The sequence below is a fragment of the Dermochelys coriacea genome, chromosome 2 (assembly GCF_009764565.3).
Source record: "Dermochelys coriacea isolate rDerCor1 chromosome 2, rDerCor1.pri.v4, whole genome shotgun sequence".
NCBI lineage: Eukaryota > Metazoa > Chordata > Testudines > Dermochelyidae > Dermochelys > Dermochelys coriacea.
In genome coordinates, this window is record NC_050069.1 from 23,357,909 (window position 1) to 23,363,246 (window position 5,338).

Sequence of the window (5,338 nt, forward strand, 5' to 3'; positions counted from 1 at the left end):
CAGCTTGGAAAAGAGACGACTAACCGGGGATACGATGGAGGTCTATAAAATCATGACTGGCGTGGAGAAAGTAAATAAGGAAGTGTTATGTATTCCTTTTCATAACACAAGACCTAGGCATCACCAAATTAAATTAATAGGCAGCCGGTTTAAAACAAACAAAAGAAAGTATTTCTTCACACAACACACAGTCAACCTGTGGAACTCTTTGCCGGAGGACATTGCGAAGGCCAGAACCATAACAGGGTTCAAAAAAGAACTAGATAAATTCATGGAGGATAGGTCCATTGATGGCGCTTAGCCAGTGGTATCCCTAGCTCACCCCTATTTGCCAGAAGCTGGGAATGGGCGACAGGGGATGGATGATTACCTATTCTGTTCATTCCCTCTGGGGCACCTGGCATTGGCCGCTGTCAGAAGACAGGATACTGAGCTAGATGGACTTTTGGTCTGACCCAGTATGACCGTTCTTACGCTCTTATCCCATAACCACTTAAGCTTTCTTTTAGAGCCTTTGGTGAGAGACCCCGTCAAAGGCTTTCTGAAAATCCCAGTTCGCTTTATCGACTGAATCATCCTTATCCACATGCTTGAGATTCTCAAAGAATTCTAGAAGATTGGTGAGGTACGAGTTCCCTTTACAAAAGCTGTGTTCACCCTTTCCCAATACATCCTGTTTATCTGGGCGCCTGATTATTCTTTACTGTCAATTTGCCTGTTACTGAAGTTAGGCTCAGCAGCCTGCAATTGCCAGGGTCACCTCTGGAGCCCATTTTAAAAATTGGCATTACATTAGCTATCTGCCAGTCGTCTGCAACAGAGGCTTGCTTCAGTAATAGCTTGCGTACGACGGCTAGTAGTTCTGCAATTTCATATCTGAGTTCCCTCAGAACTCGTGGTCGAATGCCATCTGGTCCTGGTGACTTATTCCTGTTTAATTTAATGATTTGTTCTAAAACCTCTTATACTGGGATGGGACTTCAGATTTCTCACCCAATAAGGACAGCTCCGATGTGGGACTCTCCCTCCCGTCCTCTGCAGTGAAGACAGCTGCATGTAGCTTCTCTGCAATGGCCTTGTCTTCCTAGAGTGCTCCTTATTCAGCTAGCAGCCCCACTGCCTCTTTGGCAGGCTGCCTGCTTCTGATGCACTTTAAAACATTCTTATGGTTAGCTTTTGTGTCTTTAGCACGTTGCTTCTCAGATTCTTTCTTGGTCTGACTTGCTATACTTTGACACTTAGCCAGCCAGAGTTCATACACCTTCCTATTATCCTCACTAGGATTTGATTTCCAAATTTTGAAGGATGACTTTTTGCCTCTAACGGCCTCCATTTCTCCGCCGTTTATGGTGTCTGCCAGGCTGAGCTGGCAGCGAGGCCGGGGCCCATCCAGTGCCAGGGCGGAGAATCACTGCAGCCTCTTGGGAGTGGTGCGATTAGTCAGGTCAGGGTCTGCCCCCAGCCCTGGCCAGACTCCCTCAGAACCACTTGCCTGGAGATAGGATGACCATACGTCCCTGTTTGGCTGGAACAGTTCCCTTTTTAAGCTCTGTTCCGGCCATCCTGACTTTTTTTTTTGGACAAAAAGGGGCATTTATCCCGTTTGCTCTTGCCAACTGATCAGTTAGGGGCCAGCCCCAGCCCCTGGCAGCGGTGTAGGGAGGATGTCAGCCCCAGCTCCTGGCAGTGGTGTGGGGAACTGGGGCAAAGGAGGGGTCAGCCCCTGGCTGTGGCATGGGGAGATGTGGGGGAGGGGTCAGCCTGTGGAAAGGAGCAGAAAAGAGCTTTGGGACTGCGGTATAGCGCTTGCATAGGTTTTCTTTGCCCTGTTTTGCTCTAAGAGTTAACAGTGAGAGATTGCTAGTCCCAGGTCAATGGGTGGGTTTGTGCAAATTAGGAGCATACAGGGAAACCAGCAAGAGGAAGGCGGCTGCAAGACTTGTCTGTCTTTGAACAGAATTGTGTGTTAAGGGTTCTTGCTTTGAATTCTTCCACTGGAGTCATTTTGGGGAAGGGTTCCTCACTTAGAGTTACCTAGTTATGGCGTTTGTTGCGTGTCTGGGAGTTCGTCACAGTGAGGTAGAAAGCGGTGGGCGCAGGTGTGTGCGTGCGGTCGCAGACTCTCAGCATTGCTTCTCAGCCTTATGTATTCCTTACACCACCTGCTTCTTAACTGAACTTCACACCCCTTGATATTCTGTACCTTATTCCCTGATAACCAGAAACTTCTATGCCTAAACTCTGTACCGTTTTCTTTTTACTTCAATATTATCTTAATAAAATTATTAAATCTGTTCTTATCAGTTTAATATCTGATATGTCCTTTATTTAAGGACTGTATGTTAAATTGATTTTTGTAACAGGGGGATGGAAGAGGAGCTTGCTCTGTCCACCCCATGCATTGACCTGGTATTGCAGTGCCTCCCAGGAACAGTGCATCTCCTTTTGGGGAGAATGTTCTGGTTTGAAAAGCAGAAAGAGTTTTACTGCAATGATGCTTCTTTAAAGCAGATTTTTTTCAAGGAGTTGAAAAATCTGAAATCTGTACCGCTTTGGTTTCTTTATGACAAAGTATTGTTACAATTGCTTGGGAGTGTTTTGTAGGGCTATAGACGTAGGGTTCTCTGTCTTACTAGAGGATTGGTTGAGAAGCTGGGATCCTTCTTTCTGCTGTGACCCACTGAGAGAAGGCAAACCCGCCTTGGGACTCACATGCCTACGGACAGAACTCTGAGGTTTTTCCATTCCATGTGATGGAATGGAATTTGTCTTTGGAACAAAGAAAGACAGACCATATGGCAAGGGAATATAAAAAGCTGTTGCAGCTCCTCCATCTGGTCTTCAATCCTGCTTCTTACCTCTGGAGGAACTTTGCTACACTGAAGCATTGAACAAGGGGACTGATGACCCATCCCAGCTTTGGATGTACTCCAGAGTCTTGATTTGAACCTGCAGTTTATTCTGTCATTGCTACAAGCCTGAACCAAGAACTTTGCTATTACTGTATGTAATTGATTCCATTTAACCAATTCTAGCTCTTAGCTGTATCTTTTTCATTTTATGAATAAACCTTTAGATTCTAAAGGATTGGCAACAGCGTGATTTGTGGGTAAGATCTGATTTGTATATTGACCTGGGTTTGGGACTTGGTCCTTTGGGATCGAGAGAATTTTTTCTTTTACTGGGGTATTGGTTTTCATAACCATTTGTTCCCATAACGACAGGTTTCAGAGTAGCAGCCGTGTTAGTCTGTATTCGCAAAAAGAAAAGGAGTACTTATGGCACCTTAGAAACTAACAAATTTATCTGAGCATTTTCCACCAAATGCATCCGATAAAGTGAGCTGTAGCTCACGAAAGCTTATGCTCAAATAAATTTGTTAGTCTCTAAGGGGCCACAAGTACTCCCTTTTCTTTTTCCCATAACGAGTAGCACTGGTGGTGATACTGGGAAACTGGATTGTCTGAGGGAATTGCTTGTGTGACTTGTGGTTAGCCAGTGGGGTAAAACCAAAGTCTTCCCTGTTTGGCTGGTTTGGTTTGCCTTCTTGTGCATAGAAAACCCAGCCTTGGGCTGTAACTGCCCTGCTTTAAGCAATTTGTCCTGAATTGGCACTCTCAGTTGGGTACCAGAAGCAGAAGCAGAACCAGCATTGTTTCAGTGGCGTAGTCGTGCTTGGATCCACAGAACCAGGTCAATTAAACTTTGGATCAGAACCCCATGCTATCCAAATTTGAATTTTGGTATTGAGAGTTTGGTTAGTTAAAAAGCAGTTGTAATGAGTGAACAAAGAGCATATGAGGGCCTTGGCAAAAAAACTCTGGAAGATTTGTGTTCAGAAAAGGGGATAAGCTTTAGAAACAAAGCTACAAATCAAGAACTGAGAGACTGGTTAATGGCCAGTGATCACAAGGCAGGAACACAGCCCTTACCTTATACTACAGAAGCTGCAGAAAAAATTAGAATGCAAAAGGCAGCAAATAAACTGCAACTTGAGCAGAAACAGAAACTAGCAGTAATCTGATGGCTGGAAAAGCAGAAGGTAGCTGAGACAGAGAGAGAAGCTGATGAAAGGAAGAAGAAAGCTCACCAGATGCACAGGAGACTCCAGCTCCAAGACAAAAAAGCAATGGAAAAACAGTAGAAATTGTATCCTCTTGAAAGTCCAGTTTATAACAATGTTGGTATGTTGTATAACTCTGAGCAGTTGTTTGGGTGTAACCAAATGTACCCCAACACTGCCACCTTTTATATAAATGCTTTTTAACAAATGCAGCAGTATGCGGTGCTCGGGTGGGGGGGGGTGTCAGCCCCTGGCTGAGGCGGGGGAGCTGTGGGGGAGGGGTCAGCCGCAGTGGCGGATTTAGAGTTAGTGGGGCCCTGTGCTCAGCTTCATTTTTGTGGCCCCTCCTTGGGACCCAGCCAAGAAAAAGAACATTCTCTCTTATCTCCCTACGCAGCCCCGTTTTTCATCCTTTTTTTCTTCATCCTCCTCCTATAAGTAATAGCCAGTACATGAAAATAAAGGTACCTTGATTGTGTTAGACTACAAAAACATTTTTCCACAGACTACTTGAAAATCGCTGAGGATCTCTGCAGACCACTTAATGATCTTTCCAAATGTTATTTGTACCATTAGCTAGCTATTGTAAAGCGTTTTGGATAAGAACGCTTTATACATTTTTTTTTTTAAAATATTGCAGTGTGGGGTCTGGTCAGGACTTAGGGTGCAGGAGGGGGTTCCAGGGGTGGGGTTGCAGGGTCTGAGAGGGAGTTAGGGTGCAGGAGCAGGTTGGGGTGCAGGGTCTGGCCAGGAGTTAGGAGGGGGGGGCAGGGCTGGGGCAGGAGGGTGGGGCGTGGAGCACTTCCCTGGGGCAGCTCCTGTTTGGTGCGAAGGGTGCAGGAGCTCCCGTTTGGTGCTCAGCGCGGGGGCGAGGAAGTGGGGGGGGGGGGCGCGGGAGTCAGGGTGGGGGGGGATAGGAGTCAGGCCAGGGTGCTGGGGGTGCTCCGAGCCCCCCGTCCCACCCCCTGCCCGGAGAGGGGGCCGGGCCGGGGCCCCTTTGGAGCCCGGGCCCGGCGCCATGGTAAAGCCGGTACTGCCTTGTTCCCACTACCGTCAATGTCAGAACCCCTCCACCTGGCCCGCGTCGAGGGGACACCGCTCTGACCGGGCTGCTCTGCGCCGCGGGGAGGGGGAGGCATGACAAGGCGGGACGTGACACAATCCTGCAGCGCGCCGCCGGAAGGAGGCAAATAAGTAGCGCACATTGGGAGGGGGAGGGGGGTTGTGCGGTCCCCTCAAGAGGCGGGACTTCCGGCGCCTCCGCGGCCCTGAGAG

General features: G+C 47.7%; 1 pseudogene; it reads left to right on the top strand.

The window, feature by feature from the left end:
* Nucleotides 1-2,268: 2,268 nt before the first annotated feature.
* LOC119852376 lies at nucleotides 2,269-2,444 on the top strand (annotated as a pseudogene).
* The last annotated feature ends 2,894 nt before the right edge of the window (nucleotides 2,445-5,338 follow it).